A 12579-nucleotide genomic window follows, 5' to 3' on the forward strand; every position below is an offset into this window, starting at 1 on the left:
TTGGCACACTTCTGGCACAGAGCTTTAATATCATGCCAGGAGGCTTTGTGCTATATCCCAGGACATTCCAGATGCACCTTTGGCATCATGCAAACCTCGCTCTTAGGAAGTGCTGTGAAGATATCTTCTGATTTTTCACAGTTGGACAGCAAAAAAAAGTCTTGGTATTAGGGAGGCCAGGACACGACCATATTCTTTGTAGTCTGCAACAAATTGTTTGAGAAATTATGGTGTTTCAGCTCTGGCCAGCTCACTCTTCATCCCTCACCACCTATGCCAATGTTGACTTGCTACCTCTGCCAAGACCAATGATCAGACACTTCTATGCACTAAAGCAGAGGCAGGCTATATACAGTGCTGATGTATGATTAAAAATAAAAACGTCTGCCACAACTGTCATTTTTGAGCAGCTGAACACATATGCTTGTACTATTCTGAAGTGCTTGGGATCTTCAGCTGGGAGACCTTCACTGACTCCTTACGGAGCAGAATTTTAAGATACCCCTCCTCCAAGGTACCATGACAGTGCTGGATGTGTGGTCATAGGACTTGAGAGAAGGCCTGTCCTTGATTCTGCTTTTATCTCTAATGTCATGTTACTCTAGTGGCACAGGTTGGCCTGGAAGCCTCAACTGATCAGTGAAAATTAGGTTCTTTACTCGCAATGTAAGGGGGTTTGGAATGGCAAGCACTATGAAGTGTGACTTATGAGAGGAAGACACTATTAACAGGTTGTCAAACAATTCTCCCTTGTCCTTCATTTAAGTTGGATTGAAGGCTTCACTGTAAGAATCACCCATCAGCCTTTTTTTTTTTTTTTTTTTTTTTTTTTTTTCCTAACAGTAAAATAATCTTTAGGAACAGTTCAGATAAAAAGACGTCATAATGTTGAATTGGTAAAATACCCTGAATTGGAACAGTCATGTTATCTGTGATTCTGTGTGGAATATTCCCTGATGCAAATGGAGATGATTTATCTTCCCCTCTCATTATATGAGAAGTGAACAATCAGTAGTGAAATGCTGTCATATTTGTATTCTTCATACCTTTTATGGCTTATCTGTCAGCCATATTGCTGTTTCTTTTGGTATTCTTATGTGTGCTGCAGTAAGAAGCTCTATGGAGGAAGTATATGGAAGCATTCCTTTTGGCTGATAGCATCAATTACTGTAGGCAATTTTGAAAGCATGCCTAGAGGCGTAATGAACATATTTTGTACACTTAGAAATAAATTTCTGTATCATCTTCAGAATTGTATTGTCACCTACAAGTACTTTTTTTTGTCAGTGTAAATTTTTCTCTTTCAAAAACTGTGAACATTAAGAGCTATACAGCAGCCAAAAATACAAAACCATACGCTATGCTATTTATATCATATAAATGTTGTATGTTATTGTTATGAACTTCATATAAAATTGTATTTACTCCTGAAACAACTGTACAGGCATAAGTAAGCTTTAGGAATGATATTAGAACTTACTCTTGTTGAAGTTGCATGGAAGATAATGTCAAGTTAACGTAGTCTTTGAGATAGTTGTCTGGTTTGATTGTCTTGGAAATGCCTGGTGTGTTGCACCTATGTATTTAGTTTTCCTGTCGTCTTTTGTTTATTGACAGTACTGTGGGAGGGTTGCTCCAGGGTAAAACACCAGATGTGCTGAATTTCTGTTACTTGCTACTTGCCATCATGAAAATGGATATCCTTTTGTTCAGTGTGTGAATATTGTCACCTCAGCTTGACATGTCTGCTTTTTTACTGTAGTCATTTTGTTACCTGTCACAAGTGGGATTTTTCCCACCCCGAGGCTCTTCAACATCCATATGTATATCATAGGGTAGGGATGGCATTCTCTTTGATATTCTCCAGACTGTTATCTTGGAGCATCTTGGACTTCTTTGGGACCATCCAACCTCAGAGATGATCACAGAGAATAATAAATAAATAAATAAATAAATAAATAAAACAAACAACAACACCAACAAAACAAAGAAAACTCTTGAACTTCAGTGAGCCATTAACAACTTCTGTAAATTAATTTGTGTTGTGGTTTAACCCAGCAGGCAGCTAAGCACCACACAGCTGTTCACTCACCCTCCCTCAGTAGGATGGGGGAGAGAATTGGAAAAAAGGGTAAAAAACTAGTGAGTTGATATAAAGACAGTTTAATAGGACAGAAAAGGAAGAGAATAATAATAGTAATAATATAAAAAATATACATAACTAGTGATGCATAATGCAATTGCTCACCACCCACTGACTGATGTCCATCCCATCCCTCAGCAGCAGCAGCTGCCCCAACCCCCCCACACAGCCAACTGCCCCATTTTTTTTTGTTCAGCATGACACCACATGGCATGGGACATCCCTTTGGTCAGTCTGGGTCAGTTGTCCTGGTTCTGTCCCCTCTCAGCTCCTTTTGCATCCCCAGCCTCCTCTCTGGCAGGGCTGCATGAGAAGCTGAAAAGTCCTTGTTTCTATGTAACCACTGCTCTGCAACAACTAAAACATCAGTGTGTTATCACCATTATTTCCATCCTGAATCTGAAACATGCCACCATACCGGCTACTAGGAAGAAAATTAACGCTATCCCAGGTGAAACCAGGACAATTTGCAATCTTAGTGAATCTTAGCCATTTTAATGTATTCTGCTTCTATTCCTGCTTCTACTCCTTCTCTGTAACAGTAAATTTGGGTTATCAGTGTACTTGGAATCAGAGAGACATAAATAATTTCTAACATAGTAATATACTCCTCTAGCTGTGAAGGTATTTTGAAAAGCATGTAAAAATTGCCAGCTACTGTTAGTAAAGGCAAGCCATTACAGTGAGAAACTAATTCAAATAATGCTTCTCCTGGGCATGTCAGAAGATTTTTCTCTCTAGTATCTTCAGTTTGCATATTAGAATAAAGTGAATTCTTAGTACTTCTGCACCAGTGTTGGATTGGTTCCCTCTTCCCTTAACATTGTCAACATGTTCTCATTACTATAACCTTGAATTTTAATAGTGTACATAAGGTAAAATGCAAGAGCGTGCCTGGCAGAAAAGTCTTTTCAATGTGTGTTCTAATAAAGTGAGTCTATCCAGCACACTGCTAATGAATTTAGGGAAGAAAGACACATAAAGAAGAAAAAGGCAAAGCCATTATATAGACATACACTGTAACTGAGCAACAAGAGGCTAGGTGTTAATGCTGTCACAATCTATAACAAAAGATATACCTAGCAATTATCAGGATTGCCAGCAGTGGAGAAACCAGATGCTTCTCTTTCAAGGTTAGCTGAAAATGTGAGTTGCAATGCCTAAAGTCTTTCAGTGAGGCATTGGTTTCTGCTAGACTTTTGTGCATACCCTCAGCCTCAGACAGCTGACAAGGTCTTTGCCCCGTGCTGCAGGCCCTGGGCATGGGGCGAGTGAGCCTTGCCACTGGCTGGGCACCCACCAGCTGCTCACTCACTGCCTCTGCTCTGCAGGGCCAGGGGAAAAAAGGGTGGGAAGGCTCATGGGTCGGGACAGAGACAGAGAGATCCCATAATATAACTGTTATGGGCAAAACAGACTCCACTTGGTGAAAATTAATGTAATTTATTGGCAATTCAAATACATCTAGGTAGTGGGAAACAGGAGGACAAACATTAACACATTTCCTTCCCTCCAGGGTCAACTCCTTTGTTCAGAACACCCCTACCCATTCACTCACATGGCACAAGACTCTCCTCGCCGTGTATTTTGCCCTTTCTTAAATCCATTTTCCCGAGGTGCTATCATCTTGGTTGTAGGGTCTGACGGTGCCCTGCATCGGGGCCACTGGAGTTGGCTGGAATTGGCCTTGCCTCCCTGCTGCCAGTGCCTTGCTGTTAGGCTGTTAGGGTAAGAAACATACCATTCTTGCTTGGATCTTCACATCCCTGTTCTGCTTGTTCTTGTGTGTAGAGCTGGCCAAGTGCAGCTGGCTCTTCCAGCACGTGCAGGTTTTCCAAGGGTTTTCTTGGGAAAGGGTCTGCTTTTAAGAAAACCACCATCACAAAAACATGTTGATTTCTCAGGCAGCATAGACAGTGTGTCCTCTGATGTGCTGAAAGAGTCAAAGCTACTGCTGGAAGCAAGACAGTGGTTATCTAAACACCTCCTGACAGTACCTTTCTAATGCTTCTACCAGTTTTTCAGCCCTCCGAAGGAAGGAGCCTTAGCCTTACATGTATTTATGCATACTATAAAAGCCAAAAAATATTACATATTTTTGAGCAGCATGTACCAGCACCTTACCTATTTTGAATTGGTCACATCTGTGCAGATTATGTAGACCTTTGTATCAACATGAAAAAAGGAGGCATCTATAACCTAAAACTCTCCAGACTTCATTTCTATTTTGGTATGCATATTAGCTAGGGACATACAGGTGGTTATGCTAACCTCCTCTGTGCTGTGACATCCTCTTCTCCAAGAGAAAATATTTAGGCAAAGTTAACAAGAGAACTTCAGCTTTTGTCCTGTTTGTTAATCACTTCTACAATGCTGAAGCTGGTCTGTAGACGTCTGTCCTTCTGATGTCACTGATGGAAAAAAAAAAAAAAAAAAAGTCCTTGGTCTTGGAGCTGCATCATCAACTTTTTGCTGGGTGAGCAGCAGGATGCTTATCTGTACTGCAGTGCTGACAGGTACTGCTGCTGCATTATATCACAGATTCTCTTTGTATTGGGAAACTTCCTCAGTGGCATACGGCTACAGCAAATGTGCCAGTACTCCAGGTTCATGGAACACCACATGTCCATATGTTAACTGAATGTTGTTGCCCTTGGATGGTGTGACACAACTGAACCTCAGCATACTGTAAACAGTACACTGAATCAATCTGTGTCAGGTCATTCATTGGTCAGTTGAAATGAAAGCTGTCAAAGACTATGACATGTGATTTTGTTTTTGATGTATTCATTCTTGCTGGAAAATGTTGTGGTACAGAACCCAGGAATCAAATGCACTGCTGAGCCTTATGCCATATATATATATATATTTCTCCTTGTAAAAGAAATGAAAAAGCTTCATTTCTACTAGTAGGTTGCAAGTAATCCTGTAAATTGTATTCCTGTAATGGCACACTGAAAATATGCCATCAGAGAAAGGATATGAAATACTTCTTTTATTGAAGAGCTTGTGCATGGAGTGACATAAGTGAAGAAAGCTGACTAGTTTTCTTTTTTTTACATCCCTTTTAAAATCTTTTTTTTTTTTTTTTTTTTTTTCCTTCTATTCAGAAGCACTACAATAAAGCACATAGATGTGAACTGTGTAGTAGTGCCAATTTTGACCTGAGATAAATTGGTGTAGCTCTACTGTCATAATATAGTGCAAACACACATAGTGAATTACATTTCTTTCAGGAATGAATGCTTAGAAAGAAATGAAAATTAAAAGATCTTGGAAAAAAATATCTGATATGATAATCATCAGCAAAATCTTAGTTTCAAAACGGTGGAATAGAGTTGTAAAGAGGTTTTTTTTTTTTTTTTTTTTTTTTTTTTTTTTTTCTTTCAGGCTTCAGTGTTTTTTTTTTCAGTCTTTTTTGTACTCATCCACTCTGTTTCCTCATCTTTTCAGAATAATGTTAACTGCCATCTTCAGAAGGCATGGTACAGCTCTGCACTGTTGCACTGTTGCTTATTTAGTGTTTGAAACCAATGTAATAATAGTCATGTATACAGGTGAGACAGCTGCACTTTGTTATATAGATGTGGTGGACAGGAAGGAGAGAGACAGTAAGAGTTAGAACAAGACATTAAGTATTGCTTCATTCTTAACCTAAGGACCTGGTCTGTCTCCATCTTGCTATTATGTTGTCATTACCTGGAACACAGCTGATGTTATGTAAGCATTATCTTCTGGAGTTATCTGTTAAACTCAGCAGTAGTAACCATGCTAAACAGTGAGCTTAGACATCTTGGATGTAATTTTGTCACCTGTGGTGAGGTGACATTTTCTTATGGAAACAGTGATTTTTCTTAATAATGTGCTATATCACAAGTATCCGCATAATGGCTAGGTTATGATGCACATATCCAACTGCCTGACCACCTAACAAAAAATAAAGCGTATTAAAGATAATAAGCATATTAAAACATATTAATTAATATACATAATTAATATTAAATTATCAAAATATCCATATATAATAAAGCATATTAATTAAGGACATTGTGTAAATATCAATTGAATGCTGACATGCATGGGGCATCAACTACTTCTTTAGGAAGTCTGTTCCAGTGATCAACCACTCTCTTGGTAAAGAAATTTTTCCTAATGTCCAGTCCGAACCTCTCCTGGTTCCAAATAACCAAATGTTAGCTGGGTGTTACTGAAGGCCAAGAAACTATCAATGTATATTGAAGAGTGACTAAGTAAGCTAATAATAGTAACTGGATTTGCCACTTAGCAAGGAAAACAAATAAGTCCTTACAATCAATTTAAAGGCATGATCAACCTATTGCTGAAGGTTTTCCTAATTGAGCTAATTGATGAAAACTAGAGGAATCACAAAAGGAACAAATGGAAGATGGAATTATCATTACGTCGGTACAATAAGTAGTCTTTGAAAAACATTACTTCTTAAAATGTTGGCTACGCTCTACAATACTAATTAGCACACTGAGTATGAAAATAGGAGACTAATTCCTAATATTGTAAGGACATTGTAAAGAAAACAAGTAAAGAGATTTTAAATGTATTCTGATAATGTCCTTGAAGAAAGCAAGAGGAGAAGCCTAAAAAGAGAATTTACCTTCAAAAAAACATTGTTTGAATAAAAAAGAATAATTAAAAAAAAAACACAAACAAACATATTAGGGAAAGTATAGAATATCAACACAGCATATAGTCCCTCCCAGCTCAGTTTGACGTGTAGAAGGTCAGCATTCTTGTCCCTCTTCATTTACTGATGATGAGGACAACTTGTCCAGCACTTAAATAACAACTAACCCTACTGTAATCACTGTTATCCTTGGTTAAGGATAATGTTCCTTTAGTCATTATAGTATCTTTACAGAGCTACTAATAACATCAAATATGTTCAATGATTCACTTCAACGACATTAACTTACTATGCTGTAGAGGTGAAAGAAACCAGTTATAGCTATTTACTCACTTTTTTCCAAAATAGTGTGTCTTGCTTGCATGCTCATTCAGGAAAATATACAGAACTGTAAAATATTAAAACAGTGAAGAGGAACAAAAGCACAAATAAGGCTCTTAGTATTGTGTCATCATCCATTGAGTTCCTATTAGCTTTCACCTTATCTCAGCTGCTTAGCTTTATAGCAGAAATCTGATCACCAAAGAAACCCTGGCATGCTTTTTATCATGAAATACAGTATGTGGTTTAGCCAGAGACCGTACCCTCTGTCAGGAAAAGTGTTAAAAACAATGAGATTCTATCAATGCTTTAGAGGCTTCTTGAGTATAATGGGGATCACACAGTGTAAACTGATGAAATGCAGGGATATCTGAGCCTTTAGAATAAGCCATAGAGTCACAAAGTTGTAGAATATCCTGAGTTTGAAGGGACCCACAAGGATCATCAAATACTACTCCTGGCTCCACACAGGAGCACCGAAAAATCAGACCTTGTGTCTGAGAATGTTGTACAAATGCTTCTTGAACTCCAGCAGCTCAGTCCCATGACCACTGCCCTGGGGAGCCTGTCTCAGTGCCCGACCACCCTCTGGGTGCAGAACCTTTCCCTAACCCCCAGTCTGACCCTTCCCTGTCCCAGCTCCATGCTGTTCCCTCAGGTCCTGTCACTGTCCCCAGAGAGCAGAGCCCAGAGCCTGCCCCTCCACTCCCCTCATGAGGGAGCTGCAGGCCACCATGAGGCCTCCCCTCAGCCTACTCTGTTCTGGGATGAACAAACCAAGGGACCTCAGCTGGTCCTCATGTGCCTTGCCCTCCAGACCCTTCACCATCTTCTTAGACCTCCTTTGGACACTTTAGCAACTAGCAACTTCAACTGCTAGTTCCCTCAAAACCCATGGATATATCTCATCAGATCCCATGGACTTGTGCACCTTTATGTTCCTTGGCTGTTCTCAAACCTGGTCTTCTCCTACAATGGGCAGTTCATCATTCTCCCACTCCCTCCCTTTGCCTTCTGGGGCTTGGGCTATGTGGCCAGACATTGTAACATTGCTCTGGGAACTTTGCATTCATTTAATATTAGATTGTATCCATCAATCTAAAAAGCAGCTTGCTTAGTAGGAATAGGTATTTTCTCTCAGCTCTGCTTCACTGATTTGGTGTTTGAAGCTCCAGAGAAACTCAAGGGAATTGTTTTAGCTGAGAAGTGATCTTCTCTGGCTTTACAGGCAAATTTCAATATTAAAAGAGCTTTATACCAAAATGTTTTAAACTATTAAGAGACAACAGTGACCCTATGTAAAGACATCACAAGTGTAATGTATCCAGAATTTCTGGAAATCTCATTTTTTATGTTATGGTTATGTCTAGTGGCTGTCAACAGCCACTGGCAGTATCTGAAGGATTTGGCAAAAACATTTGGAATGTTTTGCAGTTTGGTTTATTGCAGAACAGTAGCCTCTTCTTTATTAACTGAAAGTTACAGCAATTCTGTGATTTATTTGTCCTTAATTCCACTTCTACTATTAAAGTAGATGATTTCCTTACACATTCACAATTTCACTGGCAAGCAAATTGTGTTATGGACCTAGTGTCTAGTGTATACCATTGATCCCTGGACTGAGATAAATGCTGGGCTAAGATGTCACTGACATGAGAAAGAAATACTGGCCTTTATCCTAGTAAGTTTAAATGTAAGAATAAGGCAGAAATAATAAATACTTCTGTAATTCCAAATACAGTGCATAGAGACACTGAGACAAAAGATGATTTTGCAACCATATGGATCAGCAGGGGAGGCAGTAATCATGATACTTGTGCTCACATAAAACGTAAGATTAGAATTATGCAAGTATACAGCTTAATTCTGATAATAAGATAGCTTTGTTTATGTCTTACAGAAAATGGTACTAAGGACAAAAACTGTAGTTGTAAACACAGAAGGATTATTTATTTATTTATTTATTAAGATAGAAAAAGCAAGTGGACATGAAAGGCAAATGTCTACATGTTAAGTTGGAAAAAATGGGTAGGTTTTAATGATACTACGAAGGTTTTGAATATTAGAAATTATGGAATGAACTCAGTACTTTTACCGTTATTCTAGGCCTTAAGTCTCTTTATTTAAAAAATACATCTTTTAAATATGGCAACGGAACTCTGGCAAGATTTAATACTGAATAATATCTTACTCTTGTCTTTTTATCCACAAAACTAACCATGTAAAAGTAACAAGTGATATTTGACACCTGAACGGGATTCGAGAAGAACAATTTTTAATAGGTGGAGGCATGCTGCAATATTTAGTTTGCAAGAAAAGGGCAGTGCTTCTTCTTACCTGTGGCTACTGTGATATTTTTCCTTCTTTGCTGTGAAAACCCTGATATTGCTGGAGAGCTTAGTTGCTCTATTGCAAATCTCATATTGTTTAGGAGGATATGCTTACATAAACACTGTGTAGATGACAATGGACTTTGCATCAAAACTCTGAAAATAACTTACTTTTTATACAAATTTGGTAAATGGTATTAAAAAAATCCTGATTGACAAAATACAGAGGTGCAGTTGTTCTATTGGCTATTAACTGGTTTTAGTAATAAAATTTTCATGGGGTATTAGGTAGTTCTGTACTTGAGATCTTTGCAAAACAATCTCAGGAAGTAACATCAAGGAAAGTATCTCTACTGTAAATGATGTAAAAAGAAATAAGGGGCATGGTAGTAGATGTGTTGTGAGATGGGAATAAATAACATTCATGATTAACATCTTGTTTCTGGCATCAGACCCTACAGAAGTAGCCAAGCTTATGCAACCTGAGAGTGTTTTTCAGACTGTAAGTGCAATGTTGACTAGGTGTGACTTGTTTCAGGCTGAAAATATGAAAAACATTGTTGGATATGAGGCAACTCTGAATTTGACAACTAATATATACTTGCATTATTTTACTGCTGTACAGGAACAAAAGGATTATGCTGCTAAAACAGCAAACAAATCCATTTATGAATATTTCTAAATATACGTAGTGGTGAGAAAATATTATCAGTGTCTTTAATAGCAAATATGGTTTTATTGAAGAAATGCACAGGAATGATATCAGGACATTTTATCTTTACTTAGAACCTCATTTATAGCCCAAATATGCTCAGCTTCATTTAAATGGGTATGAGGAGTATCTGGAAATTAGTGCATTACACTGAATATCTGTAGACTATGCTTTGTCACCTGACCATCATGTGGACTGTGAGCATGTCTTTAAGCAGACTTTCATTGGTTCTTGTCTCAGTGCTGGAAGAGAAAGCTTGAAATACGGCTTGAGAAGATTTAGATCCTTCTCCTGCAAACAGCCAAAATTCCGCTTAAGTGAATTTGTTGCTAATGGTGTTAACAGTGCAAATTAAGACTCAAACTACACGTTCCTGGGAATGGTGGCTCACATTCTATTAAGTACAGACCAAGAGTACTGACTAGCCTGTAAATGGAGTGTGCATATGTGGTGCTGCATCTGTGATTTCTGTGTTAAATGCATTTGAAAGGGAATACATTTTCTGGAATGAATGACAAGTTTTTCTCTGCTCATACATTCTGTCTCTCTTGGAATATTTTATGTTGCATAAAATCTGAACACAGTAGCTTGACATCACCTAACCACAGTCAAAGCACGAGTTTAGCTTTTGAGTCATATATTTAAATGTCAGCTTCCTCTAATTCAGTCTATTCATTGGTTTTAGAATAACCATCCTGTAGTGGATTTCAAAGCTAGAAGAGTGAGCTGCAGAGTCAGGTATTGCTGTGACATTATTGTCTTTTCATTTTGTCACTCAACAAAAATAGTTTTCCCTGATAATTCATTTCAAATGACAAACTTTGAGATTAAGAATTTATAAAACTCATTACCTATTCAGGATTTTAGGGCTCAAAATTAAAAATATTTTCTTGTGATCAAGAATTTGACATCTAACACTCTCAAGTTATATCAGTAAACTGATCTCCAAGATGTTCCTTTATGTTGAAGTTGGCTATGTTCAGATGTATTGCACACCACTGTTCCACATAGATTTGCTCATACCAGTCCTAGTTCAGGAATCTGGGCAGAGTCTAAGGTAGAGATGGGCAGAAATCTTGGAATCTTGGACTGTAACGTCTATTGTGATTCATGTGTACTCTGATACTTAAGTAAATGAGCTGGAAGAAGTGCATTTCTCCTCCTCACCACTGTTGTCTTTTTTATTTTTTATTTTTAGGAAAATGGTCTGAAATACATCAGAGACAGGCTCCTAGACACAGCATAATTGGAAATGCTCTTATTCCTTCAGGAGTCAGATACATTCACAGACTTTAGAAAGCACCGAGGCCAAGTAATGAACTTTTTTTCACCCCTTTATTTCAAGAGACTTTCAAAGTAAAATTCTTAGGATGATAACTGTAGACATTTGCTACACAGGCAGCAGTGGCCACATAGCTAGTGCTTTCTATGACCTTTGTGTTTACAGATTTAAACAAAAGGACGTACTGGCAATTCAGTTTTCTATGTAGTAGGCAGAAAAAACACAAAAGAGGAAATTTGCATTGTGGTAGAAATGCTCAGTGTAACCAGAACTATTGACTTTCCCCACCTGACTTGCAGACATTTGGAGAGAAATAACATATGTACCTTACTGTAAAATGGGGGCTTAATAAACACACAGGCATTATGTTATACAAAATGTAACAATAGACATGATGGCAAGCTACTTAAAAACACGTCACAGTGTTTTGTTAGTAACTGGTTTGCCTTTGGCAATGTTATGAAGAATAGTGTAGACGTTTAATTTCCAGTCCAAGAATAAATAGAAAATGTTCCCTATGTACGCTTGTATTTATTTTAAATAGCTGTGACATTTTTAAAGAGTTTTTTTTTGTTTTGTTTTGTTTTGTTTTGTTTGTTTTTGCCTATGGATTTCACTAAAGAATTCAATGACTGTTCTTTATTTGACATTGATTTTTTTTTTTTTTTTTTTTTTGTGAAACTTTGAGTAAATCATTTCTGTTACATTTCAACTGTGCAGTTGCTGCTGAACTGTTCTGCACAAAAGAAACAAAAAAGAAAAAAGGAAAAAAAAAAAAAGAAACCCTTCATTAAAGTGCACATGAAATTAGTAAAGGTCCTCGTATAACCTTGAAGTGCTGTGGAGTTAAGCCTTAATCCCACAAAGTCTTAGGAACACATAGTATCACTAGTGATCTGATGTATTGCAGGTTTGTTTATCATAGAAATGCCATGGGGAATAGAAGAGATGTATTCTGCTTTTGCTGGTGAAACTCAAAGGTGGAATCATGGTATTTTGGATAGTTTGCTAGGCCAGTAGCCAAAAGATAATTTTTCCCTTCTTTGTTTCTGAATTGTTTTAGAATCTGGGAAAATGCATGTTGCTTAAACAGTAAAGCAAAGTAACACTTCAAGTAGCCACTCTTGGGGG

Source organism: Oxyura jamaicensis, chromosome Z (genome assembly GCF_011077185.1).
Source record: "Oxyura jamaicensis isolate SHBP4307 breed ruddy duck chromosome Z, BPBGC_Ojam_1.0, whole genome shotgun sequence".
Classification (NCBI taxonomy): domain Eukaryota; kingdom Metazoa; phylum Chordata; class Aves; order Anseriformes; family Anatidae; genus Oxyura; species Oxyura jamaicensis.